We start from the raw sequence: 19,083 nt of genomic DNA, 5'->3' as shown, positions 1-19,083 counted from the left end.
GCAGCTGTTCAATGCCAAATGAGATTAGAGCTCTATGTGAGATCGTTGCAGTTGCTGCACTGCTGTAGAGCGTTGCAAAATCAGAGTTACTTACACAAGGTCTCAGAAGGAGTACCAAAGTTATATTACATAGCTCATATAGGTAGCAAAGTTTCAAACCAAAAGTTCTGAGGTCGGCCTTAGTTAGAATGCCTCGTATAAATGTATTTTCCTTACTACACACTACAGCGCCTACCACTGATGCTATGAGACAGAAAAGGCGCAACAATGAAGCCAAATTGAACTTAAGTGCTTCAGTTTCGTGTGCATCTACGCTATGATCATTTGACCTCTTGCCTGAATCTGAATCAATATAATTACAGTAATGTTACACATCTATCTATGGATTTATCGATCTGATTTTGATTGCATTTCTTCTTCTCATCGCATTGCGGTCATATCATTGCGCAAACCTAAACCACGAATTGTTTCGACATTGATGATACTGGGTTTATTTTTAATTACACAATTTTTAATGTTAGTCTTTGAAAGGGTAGTATGAACTATCAGCCTGCACTGCGTCTTCAGATTTCGGTTGTGGTTAGTCCATGAGCAGTGATCATTTACAATGTTACTTCCCTTATGCGTAAGGTATGGAATAAACTACTTCCACAGGGGTTCCTGAAATGCTATAATTAAAAAATAGGTACAAAAAGCTTTCTTATAATAGGGCAATGCTATCGTCTCTGGTGTTGCTAATGTCCTGGCGGTACGAATTTCCATCAGGTAGCAACCATATTTTATGGTATAGAAATTAAAACGAGCATGCAGTCATGCACCTTACGGTAAGTATGCATTGCTGCCCATAGATATCTATAATCAAGCTCAGATAAGATTAAAGTCCTATCTGAGGTCATCGACAATGCGATGCTACCTCTGAGGACTAAGCTTGAACGGCACGGATATGTATGTGGCCCTTAGTGGTAAGGCAAAGGGACACGGAAAGATGTGGATATTTCAAACCAAAGCTACGCTTAAAACTGCCATAATTAGGCAGAAATAAGTGTGACGGTGGTGCCTCCGATGTCGAATTTCAAAAGGTTTTAACACTTACAAATGAATAGGTAAAAGTTAAAAAGATATCCTAGATACTTTACGTATGCTATCTAAATTTCAAAATAATCATCAATCCCAAGCCATTGAATGGATAATCCAGTATGGTATAATTACCTAATCGACACGCGAATTAATATACATTTACACATCACATTTTTATAAGTACATAGATAACGATTGATAGCGAATCAGCCCATATACGAGTCAACTGATGAGCCGATTTAAATACAGGCCAATGTACTGCGCTCCACATTTAAAGTGCAAAAAGCAATGCAAATTCACTTATCGCCATTTAGATCGCATGTCCACAATTAGATGACTTAACAACATCTGTCCGCTGACATAGGGTAGCCTTATAGGATATTAATGCGATGAGTCGACCTGCCTTTCGCTCTCATTTTTACTAGGCAAAGGTTGTGTAAATACACGGAGATTTAAAGCGGGCGCGCTCGCTGCATTTGTTCTTTTTTGTTAAAAATATTTTAGATCCTTAAAATATACTTCTACTTAGGCTAAAATTATACAATTTGCTACATAACATTTATATAAATTATTATTATTCCAGTTAATGTGTGTTTAATTAATAACTTAATAATTCATTACACTTTTTTAACAGAATTTATGTTGTTTGTACACTCGTTTGTCACATTTACTGAAGTATATAAAAATTACCACATTATTATTGCAATGCCAGGTAATTAGGCTATTATGGAATTAAAAAATAACATTTACTTTAAAACTATGTCTTTTTTGCAGAAATTGAGTATTTTCTCAATTTAAGTAAAGTAAAGGCAATTTAAATCAATTACAATTTGAATAAATATACAATTTTAACAGATTATATTTTATCTGTGTTTGCCAAATAGTTAGCATATGAAATATGTACATTAATGTTATCTTAGCAAATAAAGTTATACTTAAGTGATTTCAAAATTAATAGATTTAAAATCTTAATTTTTGTCTAAAAATGTTGCATCTATGTTGTAATGGAATATTTCATAAACATATTTGTTATAATATAGAAGTAGTGAGCAAGCCGATCATCTGATGGTAAATGGTTATTGCCGCCCATGGACATCTGTAACAAACCCTAGATAACATTAGAGTTCTACCAGAGATACACATACACACGCCTACATATGCTTTACTATTACTTTACTACACGACTAAGTTACAACTCCTCGGATAAGTATGACTGCTTTACCACAAAACATAATCCAACATAAACAGTACAATCGCCCGTATGTTTTATCCTACCTGAATGTTACATGTTACTTTGTCACATAAAAAGGCTAATTACAGAATGCCTTCATAAGCGTTAAATAAAGGAAATAATATTTATCTCTTTATTTTTCTGTAAACAACATCCTCTTTCTATGTATGGTCTATCTAACATCTTAGACGGCATTGAGTAAGACATGACCTGTTTTAATTGTTTTTTTATTAATTTTTCCATGGTTTTATGATTAATTACCTACTGAAGTATTTGTCCCGTGGCATCTATGAATATACATACGTACAGTCATACTTTTATGGAGATAACGTACAAGAAGGAGAATAATTAACTTGATGAGTATGATTCAACAATCATCATCAATGAGCTTTTCTTGTAAAAATAATGTAGTATCTAGTATCCGCATAAACTTTGTTTGTTTTTTTAATTTTTTTTTATTAATACCATTATGGGTTCATAGGTTAGTTATATTTAAGTAAATTTTGTTTTTCTTTATACTATGGTGATAATATTACTATGATAATATTTGACGACTCGCGTGGCGGAGCGGTCACCATACCGGTCTGATGCGCAGAGGGTCCCGGGCTCGATCCCCGGCCAGACAGAAATCTAAATTATTAATTTAGGTTTCTGTTTCTGGGTCTGGGTGTTTGTGTATTTGACTCTGGGTGTCCATAGCAACTACGACACAGGGAATCCTAGTGTGGGGCTGTGAGTGTAGAAAGCGTTTTTTATGGGTTTTTTATAACTCTCTTCATCGAGTTGGTTAGAGCATTAGAGGATTGCGTTCTCATATGGCACTACGACTCAAATCATTACAACAATTGTTTGTAATTTCGCCTGATATTTTTCTGAGATCGACGTGTGAAAAGTCTGGATCCACTAGTATAGTTTTTTAGGGAATTAAATAGTTGTTGCTATATTCTGGTCAAAAGGGTATGGCATACCACTGAAATAAGGCGTAATATTATAGTCCTTTAGGGTTATTCTCTGTGTCCCCTTTCATATATAAGTGCAGTCCTATTTGGATTATATATATTTTGGAGCTAATATTCTACTTAATTTCATATAAGTACCATTACCCAGAGATGGGCTCAAACCCAGGCTTACGATATAGGGCGAGATGTTATCACAATCTACATACGAGTAATATGTGTGCTAAAGAAATGCATGAATAGATTATTATCTACTCATATGGATTGCTACGGAACAGGCTTACATTCCAACACCTCTATTAGTCTCATTATGGAATAAGTTTGCGCACATCACACATGCATTTAAATAAGTATATCTTTCCTTATTGCACAGGATATTAGAACATCCTTTTCGAGGATGCATCGATGTTTATTCCATCTTCGGAGCTCTGTAATGATACGCTCCATAGTACTCCAGATCTTCAGTTGTGGAGAGATACCCGTGCCGAGGGACCTGGAAAGAGTTGAAGATTTTTAACGATGTACTTGTTAGGGTACTTAAAAAGAATAGAGATTTCAGGTGTTGTCGGTACTGTTCATGCAACTCAAGTAAAATCGACTCCTAACCAAAATGAAAATTAGGTCCGATTCCTAATCTAAACGAAATTTCTATACCCATAAGTCTACAAAAAGTTGTCTCAAGTGTGCCTTAATAATGTTAATACTCCTATATACGAAGACAAATAATGACCTACGCTAGGACGGATAGAAACCCAAAGTAGACCAATATCCAAATTAATCATTCATATGAATGTCTGTCCGAGGACTGAAAGCGCTAACATTAAAAATATCTACGCCGCAATGATTTCAAAGAAAATCACTTTAATACATGTACATATTCAGTTATCTCATCTTAATTTCAAGGAAAATCTCAAATTTATTACACCTACAGATTAAGTTATACTTATTTATACACATAAACTAATCACAGAACTAAATATTCATAAATTGAAACTAAAGCGAAGATTTCGCAGTGCGACTGTAGCCGTCCTTGCTGCAGTCAATTACTCGGGTATTTCGTACAAAACGTATCATATCGACTTAGCGTTTTGCAATGCGATGAGATGCGACCCGCTTCATAATGAAGCTGCTTATTAGAGTCTGAACTCGAAAACCGTGAATAACATTTTTAAGTACGACCTTTTTTGTGTCCCTGCTGGGTCAGAAATTCGAGGCTTATCGAATTCGAAGTAGCAAACTAGCTCATAATCTATCACTATTGTCCAGAATTGTCAACTACAGTGCTCTACTAAGATCGGTTAGAGATGTATTGTCGCTCGTAATTATGGCAATTGAAGGTCCCTGACCAATACAGTTTGGTCCTGTGAGTCCTGTCACTTTTTAGTTCAGTGGAAAAAAAGTTAGGGGTTAATCTGTATTATATTAACCAAATTGTATATAATATCTTTGATAAGATTTAACGACTGCTATGAAATAATTACAACTGGGTCCAATGACTTAAAGTTCCCTTAAAAGCACAAAACCGCCCATAATTTGGGCGCATTCGTCGCCCATTGGTCGCTAGCCGCCACTTACCCAACCTACCTACCTCATATAGGATTTTTCTTATCTTTAGCTTTTATCTCCAAAAATTCATAGCATCGTGCGTACAGAAACAAGCCAGATACACAATGTTTTGCCTTCATTATTGCTTTTGAAACCTAGATTACTGTAGAGGCGACAAAAACGCGATTTAAACTTTCATTTAGCAAGGACGGCATGCGATTATGGCGCTAAATTTCTACATAATTAATTTGAAAATGGCGTATTTACGACATATTTGATTAAACCAACGGCGCGAGTGCGTGAACGTTGATCGACGCCTCGAACACCCATGGAGATGACAATTGAAAACTATTACGTTCACTACCTTTACGCAGTGATAGCCTGGTGTTAGAAATTTGGCCTCTTGATCGAGAAGTCCGAAGTTCAAATACAAGGCACGCTTGTTTTCTCAAAGTTGTGTGCATTGCGCGTATTACAAGTTAATTATCACTTGTTTTAACGGTGAAGGAAAACATCGTGAAGTATGTAACCTGCATACGTGACAGATTTTTAAATAATAGTAAATAAATCTCAAATTAGAATTGTGAAGTCTACCGATACAAGTGAGTATCGCGCTGGACAATGGTCTAATCCTTCTCATTTTGAGAAGAGACCCGTGCCTAACAGTCAAACAGTAATGGGTTGACGACAAACTACCGTTAATTCACGAGCTACCGTTGTCCTTGGCGATACTAATGGCAATTGTTTTAGAAAAGTAAATAAAAACACTCTTAGGTATACATAATTGCAATTTAGTGCTAACGTTTCAAATCAACCAATCGACTGCTTCGAGTTTTGTGAATACAAATTAATATTTTTTTCTGTTAAGATAAAAATATTTTAAATTAAATCGAAATATTGTTAATTCGAATACATTCGAGCATTAATAAGTTCCATTTTTGTTGAATAGGTATGTGTATAGGTCAGTATATAAATACGACACAGGATATTTTATTTTAGGTGACTAAGTGACAGCATTCGTTACGAGGAGATCAGACGAATAAGCGTTATAACTAAACTTAAAAGCAATTTGAAGTAGTCATTTTCCATAACTCTAAAAGCTGATGAACCGTTGGAGAACAAATAACCTGAAATATCTGCTACATTAAAATACAAAAAAACAGTGCGCCATGGGCTAGTACATAATGTAGGAAAAACATTATAGCGGTAAAATATAATGTAAGGAGATTAAATCTTAGAATTAGAACAGTAATATTGAAAATGATGGTCAACACATGCTACAAATTCCGCAGCATCGTAATAAGATAAAGCCGAGTGCATCTCGCAGATTAATATTAAGATGCGGTGCAATCACACGAAGTAGTTACTGTGACAGAACTAGTTATTTGGATCGATACGATTATCGAAGTAAGGCTTGTTGCAAAATAGCAACATTTTATGGATTTTCATTATATCATTGTGTGGGTGAGCTGTTTTTTCTAATGAATTTAAACTGATATTGTGCAAAATTGCTGTTTACAATTTAACTTATTTTTTAAGTAGGTACTTATAATATCCATTTCACATTACTGCGTTTCCATTACCAAATTTCATATTAATTGTACCTGAATTGCATTTGAGTACTTCGAGTTGTGATAGTCATAGATTCTTTGTAGCGGCGTTCTCTGCCAGTCTTATCTTTTGTATCTTTTTGTCTACTGCATCGTTATATTTCTTATTTTTTACCTGTCACCTCTTTTTCATCATTCTTATATTTACTAAATCAATCAATTAAAATTATTTTATTTATAATAGATTCTTTACAGATCTCTTTGTTTACGTCAATATATCTACCACCACTTCACAAGGTGTTTCGTTATGGATAATAAGCCATACTTCTTATTGCTATACTCTTTACCTTTATTTTTCATTTTAATTCACATTCCTTTACTAGTAAAGTCAATTGACTTTAATTAATTAACTTATGTGCGACAATACCTATAATTGTGAATGCTGTGATTCATAACGAATAAATAATATTTTCCCAGCATCAATTACAAGGACTATTAAATCATCTTTTGCGCATATAATATGCATTTATTGTTCGTAATAAAATTTACTACACATATTTATTTATTTATTTATTTATTTATTTATTTATTTATTTATTTATTTACATGCCAACAGCAACACACACAATACATTATATAGTACTTAGAAGTACACTATAGTAGTATTAATAATATAAGGTTCGTATGAGTGCCAATTATAGGCATGAACAACGTTTATATTATATTAGTCTGTATCTTTAATTTGTATGGAACAAATCGAACCATACGCTAATGCTGACTGAGCATGGTAATAATGAAACAACCGCAACTGTTGCCCACATATCATTGATCATTCTTAGCATATGTGTAATGTAGACGATGTAATAAAAATAGCGTTACTGAAATAACGGAGGTGCTTTCTTGTAATTATATGTTTGTGAAAAATTTGCTCTACAAAGTTGTACTGGACCAGCTCAATGATGATCTAAAACCCTCTCGCTCTATGAGGTCCAATCAATCCAAACATCCAAAGCTTACAATTCACACATAGCTTACATTTCGAACCGCCGAAGCCTTGTCGAAGGCGTAACGATAGTCGAAACAAAACAATCAGGCTTAACATGTCCATCAAAGCACAGTGACATTAATACTACTACTACTACTAACCTATCTACCTTTTGGCCGGGTTTTATTTTACTTCACTTTGTACATCGCTTACTAAGCATATTCCTGCTCTAGTTGACCTTAAATTCGAGAATTTAGTATCTCACTACATGCTTCTTTTTTGTTTATTTGTAAGATTTAGTTGTATAGATCACATAAATGTGCCCACAGCCTTACTGAAGAAGGGAGCGCTCAAGGATGCGCAAAGCGGCCGGTTTCAATTTGAACTAATTACTATAACATGGCGCCGATAGGCACAATCACTTTTTTACGACTATGAACTAATAGTTCACCTGTGACCTAGAGACCGCTCCCGGCGGTATTTGAGGCTAAATTGTGTATATTAAAAGTCAATTTTCATTAGCGCTCCAAATACATTGGCGTATTGCAAATGTCCATCGGCTATAGTGACCGCTTCAAGTGCCCCGCCCACCTTTGTTGCATCTAAAATTGCGTTAAATACCACTGTGCCCCGCCTACTATTGCTTATTTAAGTCAACTTTTTACAGATTTTTGTGTAAGGTTGGAATAGCATAGGATTTTGTTATAATTAACTGCTGACCCAACAAAGGTTGTGATGCCATATAAATAAAAAAATGTTAAGAGTGAAAAACCCTTAGGGGTATGAAAAATAGATAGTAGCCGATTCTCAGACCTACTGAATATGCATATAAAACTTGGTGAAATCGGAAAAGCCGTTTTGGAGGAGTACGGTAACTAACATTGTGACACGAATTTTATATATAAGATAATATAGAAGTAGCAGACGACCATGCAGTGTACCTGATCATAAGTGACTACTGTCGCGCATGGACATCTGCAATCAGCCTCAGATAAGATTACATTTCCTTGCCACTCCTAAGGACTAAAAGGCGATAGCGATAATAAAAGAAATTATTAAGAACCTTAGCGAAAATTTTAAAAATACGAAGTTCTAATAAATTTTCTTGTGTCGTCATACCAAGTATGTAAAATATGTATCAAATGTCTTCCTGTATGTGGAACAAACCCAAGACCCTTTGCCTGTCTCTAATGAGCTAGCCACAATGCTACTGAGTTGTAGTGTTGCAGTACGAGAAATACATACATACACAACTTCGATCACTAAGTTCTTATTAGTGATCGAAGATACACAAGCCTATTTTAATGTTCCAAGATTTATTGGCATAGCAATATTTACGATAGATACGTGATATATTTTATAGGTGGTCAAATCCATCATGGTTCGACTCCGATAGTACCACGCCGCATTCGCATTTGCCTAATAATAGCAGATTTGGTGTTTGGTGATTTAAATAATGTGGTAAAGGAAGAACACAAAGATAAGGTAATATAACTTAGTTATCAGGGATAGCAAATTGAGGCTGACCTTAGGCTGACTAATACTGTACAAGTACTTCTTAGTATTAGTACTTGAGGTCGACGGTCTAACGGCTGCAGGACCCAACTACCATCAGATGCTATTTCATCTTCAGAAGCAAATAAAAATAAGTAATTTATTCAGTACATTAAACAAAAAAACAGACATTAAAATATCCTTAAAATATTCGTAATAAGCAAATGGAATAGAAAGTTGTTTGTTAGCGAAGGTTAATTTTTATTGAGGAGCAATAATTTTAAGGCTTGCGAGGTATAATTTTGGGATCCCACTTAGCGCATCACTAACCGCTCACCTTCAACCGTTATTATGTTGTTAGCGCTATAATTGAATCAATTGCCGTTTAATCTGAAGCGCTTTTTGCGCTACTTAACTTTTGTAGGTTACGGAAAAATAAAAAAAATATTATATATATTATAATATAAGGAAGTTAGGATGCAATATTGCCAGCTAATTTGAAGCGCTTTTTAGGGTACCGTACCAAAAGGGTAAAAACGGACACTTATTACTAAGCCTCCGCTGTCTGTCTGTCAGTCACAGGGCTCTATCTCTTTAACTGTAATAGATAGACACTTGAAATTTTTCAAACTGTGTACCTATAACAGTGGCCGCTATAGTAACAAATACTAAAAATAAAAAATGATAGAATAATTTTATACTTAGTCCATTGAATTGTATTATGTAGACAGCTCAAATTTTCACAATGTATTCGCTTGTATGGCTGCTATGACAATAAATACTATAAGTAAAAAACAAATAAAAATTTCATGTTACGGAACCCTCTGTGTGCGAGTTTGACTTGCACTTCGCCAAATATTAAGCATAACTTATCTACGGAAAAATAAATAAAACGTATCATCAAGAAACATAGGAAGGAGTTAAGCTTCATACTGACCTTGCGGTATTTTTCAAGTACTGCTATTTTAATTTTGTTGTATAATATTTAAAAAAATGCCTCAAATTTATGCTAAGATAATGCCTCAAATTTATGCTAATTTGAACTATTTCAGCGTTAATTTAGTTAAGTACTCGTACGTTAAAGTAAATTAGTTCAAAGTTTGTTTCTTAACTAATATGAAACTGAAGTAACACATGAGTAAGCAGCTTATCTGATATTGAGTGGTCAATGCATGAACATCAGTATTCTACGAGTAGACAAGATAACCGATTTATCTATCTAAGATTTGATGTGTAGCAAACGCATCTCGTATAAATTAAATTTAAAAGTGTTTAGACCTTTTTATACTAGGAACTATTAGGCGTTTATTTATTTTGTCATGTAGATTCCTTAACCGTATAATATTATACATAACTAGCTCACCCGGCAAACGTTGTGTTTCCATATAAATACAAAAATGTTAAGGGTGAACCACCCTTATCACTTAGGGTTATGAAAAATAGATAGTAGCCGATTCTCAGACCTACTGAATATGCATATAAAATTTGGTGAAAATCGGTAAAGCTGTTTCGGAGGAATACGGAAACTAACATTGTGAGACGAGAATATTATATATAAGATTAATTTCTAATGCGCACATACCTTCGAAAAAGTGATAAGACGTCGTCGGAGTGATCGAAATGAAGTAGACGTTTTATTGCAATTCTAACATAAATTAATTGTTCTATCCTAAAAACCAAAATCTATCTGGGATTCGAATCCCGGATACTAGCGTGAAAGGTCTAATCTAGCTTGGAGGCTAGATAGATCTAGTATAGCATCATCAAACGACAGTGCAACTGTTAACCTTTACAAATATTTTCTTACCGGATCCTCAGGACTGCATTCACCTCATAAACATCAGCTATAAACATAATTATATTCGCACGTTCATCACGAACCAGGATTTGTTGCTAAGCCACTTTAATTTATGGACGTTACATCAATTTCAACTTAGCCACGCCTTTCATTCTAATGCTTCTTAGAACTCAGTCAGCGTGGAAATTTAACCCCTTAGGGACCCGAAAGTCGCTTATTAGGTACCCGAAAAAACGATGTTGATGTAGTAAAAACCACAAAAAAAAAACTAAATTAAGTACTGTTAGTTCTATTACTGGTACCTAATTTAGTTTATTGTACCACTATCCAGTGGTAGCTACATACGTAAAATACCGTACACTTAAAAATGTTTTATTTATTTATTTTATTTTAATAAGTTTTTGTACACAAAATAAATCATACAATAGAAGTCATAGAGGTAAGGTACAAAAGTTTTTATCATTAAATTTACATGTATATTAAGTTTAAATTAGGGTCGCTGTGCAAAAAACTATATTCTTTATTTATTTATTGAACCGTAATAGGACAGTTTACAGTTTCATGGCTGATATGACAAGATTACAAAAAATAATAATAAGTGAAAATTTGGAGATACGGAATCCTTCGTTTGACTCGCACTTGGCCAATTAATTATTAACACTAATACGAAATTAACCCAAAAACATGTCATATAAATTAAATAAACGTAAAAATTGACATTCGTGGAGACAAAATACGATTGGGCGGTTTTATCTTTTCTTTTATCGATAGCATTAAAACTAATAGAACTTCGCGATCACGAATAAGGATTTCCGTTGCCAACCGATCGTGAGATATGACGCGATTCTGAGCTTGGATTTATAAATAAATCCATTACGCATTGTAATTTCAATACAATGGATCGTAAGTAAATCCGCTCGCAATAAATTTACAGGAATACCTCTCTGCTTTGTTGACAAATACTGAGGCATGTTTTGGATTTCAGTTATCATCTGCTACTAGATGATGCGGCTTTGTGCTGTCATACTGTTTTTGATTTGGATTTACGCGTATGTTTCAAATCCAAAATCAATTATGCAAATTTGAGATGCAATATAAACGTTTGTGACAAATTATTACCTTATTCTCGGATATGTATTGGTTGTTTATCTGTATTATGATATTTGAATTCCTTATAATATGAATGATCCATTTTATATGGATGATACTCTTTTTTTTTATAATATAGGAGTAGCAGACGAGCATGCAGTCCACCTGATGGTAAGTGGCTACTGCCGGCCATGGACATTTGTAATCAACCCCAGATAGGATTAGATATTCCTACCTGAGGTCGGCCACAGATGCGCTGCTACCCCTGAGGACTAAGCTGGAACGCCTCGGAAAAGTCTGTCTCCCTTACCACACCCTTCAAACCGGAACACAGCAGCGCCTAACACTGCTGTTATTAGGTAGAAATAGGTGTGGCGGTGGTGCCGCCGGAGTCGAACCGCAAAGGGTTCTACCACCTTTAAAATCTATACTATGATGCAATCTTCATCGCACAGGTCCGGGTTCCCATCCAAAATTATTTTATTCCGTTTGTTAAGCAGGTTATGACACACAGAGATGATCCTTGTGTGAATAATATTTTTTTAATGATGAATGAAATCTTTTCATTAGGACATCATGGTGAACTACAGCCTAAACCTTTACCATTCTGAAGTAGTGCTGAAAAAATGTAGGTTATAGATTGAAAATCATTTGAATATACTTCATTCGTAGGTAAAGCTACTTGATACCTAAAAGATTACACATACACGTAGGAAGTACTTAGTTTTCAGTTGATTATGAAAATTGGAATTTTAAACAATTTACCCCGTTTTATGGTACTTCAATCCAATTTAGAATGTATGCCCTTTCTAACACCGCCCACTAATTCGTTAATGGGTGGCGTTAAATTAAGTAATGGGCTGCGTTGTGGCATAATCTAAATATATATAACTCAAAGGTGACTGACTGACATAGTGATCTATCAACGCACAGCCCAAACCACTGGACGGATCGGGCTGCAATTTGGCATACAGGTAGATGTTATGACGTAGGCATCCGCTAAGAAAGGATTTTGATAAATTCTACCCCCAAGGGGATAAAATAGGGGATGAAAATATTACTTCGTAACGCGAGCGAAGCCGCGGGCAAAAGCTCATAATCTATAAATTCTGTCTTAAATGTATTCTTTGTCAACCCAAAATGCAATTTAATGAACACCAAAGTGTAACAATATGTCCGAAGACTCAACAATATTGATGTTTTTAAAATCAAACAACTAGCGCCACCTATGCGAAAAAGCAGAAGGTCTGATAGCCAACTGACAAAACAATACGTAATCTCAATAAGCAATGATTTGTTCAAACAGAGAGGAGAGGAAATGGACTCGAAACAGTAATGTCAGATCGGGTGAGTAATCTTGCCCTTTAAGCCATTGTCTAAACGATCTGTAACATTTTGAATGGCCACTAATCGTTCATTTCTAGATCCTCCTTTCTATAATTCTGAGATTTCCTCGTAAAATGCAATAAGAATGATCATTATTTTTGCATCTTATTAAATGAAATCATGCAAAATTCGCGTGGCGAAGCGGTCACCACACCGGCCTGATTCGCGGAGGGCTCCAGGTTCGATCATTGGTCAGAAAGATATCTGAACTATGAATTTTGATTTCTGGGTCTGGGTGTTTTTGTGTATTCGTCTATGTATGTATCCATGGCGTCCACGACACAGGCAATTCTAGTGAGTCACGACACAGGTACTCCTGAATTAGGACTGCTCTCTGTAGACGGCCATATGCGTTAATCAGGAGAATTAAGTTGGAATCTCATAAATTAGTTATAAAATACATTATTCAAAATAAAATATACCACCTACACCGTAATCCTTCAATAACTATAATTTTACAATACAAATAATTTTACTCTTGGAAATCCATTTTCGCTCTTACAATATACAAAAACTCAGATCCAGAGAATGGAATCCGAAGACTAGTGCATGTCAAAACATATTGTGACCCTCTGCCAAGTTGGTCGTCAAAGCAAGAATATAATAGAAGTTTCCAATTATTTGGAGACAAAATATCATAAGTATAAGAAAACCATCTCAGGCACTATTCAGAGCTCAATTGTCGCCTGTAAACCTACCTATATCCTTTAAATTATAACAAAGTAGCTGTACACTTACTGTAATCCACCAACTAAAATAATAATAAAATTAATTGCATTTAATTGCATTGCGAAATAACAATCGAATTAAATAGTGTTAACATCGAAAATATTAGCGTACTGTGACTGACAAAATTAAATATAATGCCTGTGACAAAACCACCGCAGAGCCTGTATTCAGGCTTTTATCGCCTGTAACTATTATTAGAAAGTGTGGGAATTATTCATTGCGCCAACAAAGCTTGCTTCACGAAACTTATTGTTCACACCTTCGAGCCACATAAATTCCTTACATAAAACAGTACTTATATAAAATACTTACTGTTGAAATAAGGAAAAATGTTGCGAATATTGATTGCGGTAAATCTTCTTGTGTTTCTAGGGTTGATTTGTGATGTCCCTGTAGTCCCGGGACTAGAATGTGGCTATGGCATCTCCTGCCTGCCGTAGGAGGCGACTAAAAGTGGGCTTCCGGGATTGCGGGAGGCAAGAGTGGGAGTTCGAATCGTCCAGCAAGCAACCCCGGAAAGGACGGCGGTGTATGGACGCATTCCGTTATAAACACCAGATGTGCGGGAGGAGCGTAAATTGCCCTAAGGGTAGAGCCCGATAGAGGCATCGCGTTAGGAGGACTCCAGTTGTGTCCATCGGAGATCCCGGAGTTCTCCACCAAACGCCGAGGACGGCCACCAGGGGGTTTTTATTGCGGTAAAAAAAATACATGGCCCAGCGACGCTCCTACGCCGTCAGGTACTTTTTGAAAGGTTGGTTTGTGAAGTAATACGAAATATGTGGTCGTTCAAATGGTGATTGTTCAAGTCGTGATAGACACGGTGGTGGTGACCAATGTCTATTCAAATTCAAATTATTACTTTTCTTTTTTTTTCATTGGCAATGCTGATAGGTGAGAGGAAGATTACTAAGATATGAAGGGTTATTTGTAAGATCGTTATTCATATTATTATGGTGAAGCATTACTATAACTATTCAAATGTTTATGTTATTTCAGGCGGTGGTAATTCAAATCATGGCAGTTTAGTAATTAAGGTAAAATACTACACGAAATATTTTGTACTTAAGCACATCCATTTTGAAATCTATATATATAAAAGAAAGTCGTGTTAGTTACTCCACTTATAACTCAAGAACGGCTGAACCGATTTGGCTGAAAATTGGTGGAGAGGTAGCTTAGAACCAGGAAACGGACATAGGATACTTTTTATCCCGTTCGACCGCGTTTCCTTGAAGTCATTTTATAACTCAAGAACGGTTGAACCGATTTAGCTGAAAATTGGTAAAGAGGTAGATTAGAACCAGGAAACGGACATAGGATACTTTTTATCCCGTTCGACCGCGTTTCCGTGAAGTCATTTTATAACTCAAGAACGGCTGAACCAATTTGACTGAAAATTAATCGAGAGGTAGCTTAGAAGCAGGAAAAGGACATAGGATACTTTTTATCCCGTTCGACCGCGTTTCCGTGAAGTCATTTTATAACTCAAGAACGGCTGAACCAATTTAACTGAAAATTAATCGAGAGGTAGCTTAGAAGCAGGAAAAGGACATAGGATACTTTTTATCCCGTTCGACCGCGTTTTCGTGAAGCATTTTATAACTCAACAACGGCTGAACCAATTTGACTGAAAATTGGTGGAGAGGTAGCTTAGAACCAGGAGACGGACATAGGATACTTTTTATCCTGTTCAACCGCGTTTCCGTGAATAAATAAGAGTTGAAAGTTTGTATTAAAGTCCCCCAGTTTTGATGCAAATCTATATGAAAATTGGTATTTGATAGGATTTCGATAGAAAGTAATTAAATATCTATTTTACGATATTTGCAAAATCAACCCTTAAGTTGGTTAAGTAGGGGTTGGAATTTTATATTAAAATCCGTTAATTTGGACGCAAAAACTGTAAAAATTTGCATTTGGCTTTAGAAGACACTTCGTTTAGAAATCGGCAGATTTTGAAGCAAAGTCTATGAAAATTGGAATTTAGCTTTTTGATTCAAAATAATAGAACACATTTTTCACCGTTTTTGGAAAATCAACCTTTAGGGTCGTTTAATCGGGTATGGAACTTTAATTTAATATCCGTTAATTTGGAGCACTAAGAAAATTATCATAAGACATAATGAAGCATCTGAGTCACTGTTTGTTTTTTTTAGATCAACCCTTAAGACTGTTATAAATCGCCTTTCTATTTACACACCTGTTTCAGCATTTTTAGCTATTCAACAACCCGATTAGAGTACTATAAGTAAATAAACTTTCTTTAAAAAAAACCGTTATTGAAGTTATAGGTACTTCTTTTCGCGTGTTTGTAAAAAAAATAACAAGAAATACAACCGACTTCTATGTCACTACAAAGTAAAAAATAATTCGAACGAAATATATTGAGCGCCGACTTCAGAAATATGTACTAAACCAACATTTATTTGAATTATTTTTTACTATGTAGTGACATAGAAGTCGGTTGTATTTTTTGTTAAATTTTTTTTTACCCTTTTTAGTGATGACATAATAACATTTAAATTAATACAATATAAAATTGTATAAACGTGATCATGAATTAAGGTACGGTCTGAATTTACATTGATTGGAACCGCCCGCTCGCAGGGCGCTGCCGCGCCCTGCCCGCTTAGTTTTATATTGTCTTATGTGTTCCAACCTAACCTAACTAAATAGTCAATGATTTGCAATTTCATTAGAACCTCCTACACCAAATATCTTCAAACACGACTCAATTATTCCCATCGGTTGAGGAGTTACATATTTTGTCTCCGAGCCACATTATCAGACCCTTAAATAGTCAATGATGAACTGATTTTGCAATTTCGTTAGAACTTACACCAAATATCTTCAAACACAACTCAAATATCCCCATCGGTTGAGGAGTTACATATTTTGTCTCCGAGCCACATTATCAGACCCTTAAATAGTCAATGATGAACTGACTTTGTAATTTCATTAGAACCTACAATAAAAAATAACACAATAAAAAAATAATTATTAAAATCGGTTCACTAACGGCGGAGTAATTCGTGTACATACATAAAAAAAAGATACCGGCCGAATTGATAACCACCTCCTTTTTGAAGTCGGTAAAAAAATAACAGAGTGCAGAGAGGTAGAGTGAATTTTATTTAATTGTATTTTTTATTTTCCTGTTCTCCTGTGGCCATTTCCTAATATTTACCAGTAGTTTATGGACATAATACATAAATTACACGAGTGAAACCACGAGGTACAGATAGTCACTCATAATTAGGTGGTACGAAGTTCACCGGGTCATCTAGTACTATATAATTAATGGTTTTGTTTACGATACAACAATTAATATAAGTACCTATGTATTATATAGTACCTATGTAGGTACTATATAATACGTACTACATTCGTAATAAAGTATTATTGCTTACTTGTTACAGTTCCTTAACTCAATTCCGACGAGCATGAAACTTTAAAGATAATTAACTTTATCGTAACCTATTGTTGAAATAGATTTAATACGACATGTTTAACTGTATGTGGTATTAACTCATAAATTTTACGAACTAATTTGAACTATACTATTGCATTTTATTACATGACGAGCTTTTGCCCGCGGCTTCGCTCGCGTTACGAAGTAATATTATTAACTAAGAAGATTTATACAAACTTTCATTCCCTATTTTAGGTAGAATTGATCAAAATCCTTTCTTAACGGATGCCTACGTCATAACATCTACTTGCATGCCAAATTTCAGCCCGATCCGTCCAGTGGTTTGGGCTGTGCGTTGATAGATCACTATGTCAGTCAGACACCTTTGAGTTATATATATTTAGATATATTAAAAGTGTCATAAAATATTACATTATTGGGCTTTTTAAATTTGAAATGATTTTTTTCTATAAAAATTGAAGAACGTCATTCCCAACGACAACCCGTCGGCTAAAATACGTCAAGCCGTCTGGGATACATATACAAATACCCGAAAAACATAAAGAAAAATGTGAAATGAACTTCCTCCTGAGGTATGCCCTGAGCGCTATGACATGGGGCTCTTCAAGAAGGGTGCAAAAAGAGCTCTCCTTCAAAGACGGCTAAGCATTGGCGACTCCTCTGGAATTGAAAATGTCTATAGGCGATGGTGACTGCTTTCCACCAGGTAGCTCGTCTGCCTTACCGTTAGGTATAAATATAAAAAAAATGAACCTCCGCAGTCGGGGAAAAACTATGCTTTTAAAATTATAGCTTTACTAAAAAGATGAACTAGTTAAATATTTCTTAATGCAGGAAGCGCGAACATGTAGGAAGTTAGAGTTTTTAATAAATTCGCAGAAATAGTGTGGCATTGCCTTAAATGTTTCAAATAAGGATATTGTCTGAACAATGCCTTGCAGCGATTCGGCGAGTTGATTTGAATAAAATTGGATAAATACAAATACAGTAAGTACTAATAACAAAATTAGCAAAATAAATATTTTGTGATATTTCTTTATTTATTTTCCTTTTTACTAAACAACTAAAAATTAACTTTACTAGTACAGTAGTACAATAGGCAGACCTAATGCAAAAGTATTATCCGATTTTTGTATGCACGGAATTGCAGTTGTATGCGAGTGTCTTTTAAATCGCAACAGTAAGGATTTCCCTACTCCACCATTTAATTTTGTAATTTTATGTCATGACATCAAATATTTTGCGGTTATTTTAAGTGCCTGAGACCTCCATTTAAATTTCCACATGTTATTTTTCTCGCTACCCGTATCGCCTATCGCTCACCTCCTCGCAGTGGAACTGTTCGATAGGTGCGAACGATTCACATTATGACACGGGCATTTATTATTTATTTATTCCACATATTATTCTCGCTAACCATATCGCTTATCGCTCACCAAATCTTAGTGCGACAGCTCGATAGGTGCGAACGATTCACATTATGACACGGTGTAAGGCCGCGGGTCACCGGTTCAGCTGCATCGGAAATTCCTCGAATGGTTACAAGTTCGTGCGATTTCAAGGTTCCCTTATCTTCACAGATGAGAATTCGGCGCAAAAAATGTGTGAACGTAATGAGCAATGTAAAATAAGTGAAGCAATTTTTTAGTTTCAAAAGTTTTAAGCGGGCAAGGATTTTGGATGTGAAGATTTGGTTTTATTATTTAAATAGACAGAATAAATGTCTAAGCTTTAATCAAATGTAGATCTTTATACTCCCCCCTTGGGCACACTAGAAACTAATTTTTAAGAAAAACACTGAAAGCAT

This window comes from Epargyreus clarus, unplaced genomic scaffold (assembly GCF_041222505.1).
Source record: "Epargyreus clarus isolate Ecla_fem2 unplaced genomic scaffold, WU_Ecla_fem_2.2 ptg000024l, whole genome shotgun sequence".
Taxonomy (NCBI): domain Eukaryota; kingdom Metazoa; phylum Arthropoda; class Insecta; order Lepidoptera; family Hesperiidae; genus Epargyreus; species Epargyreus clarus.
Note: the sequence above shows the minus strand (reverse complement) of the source record.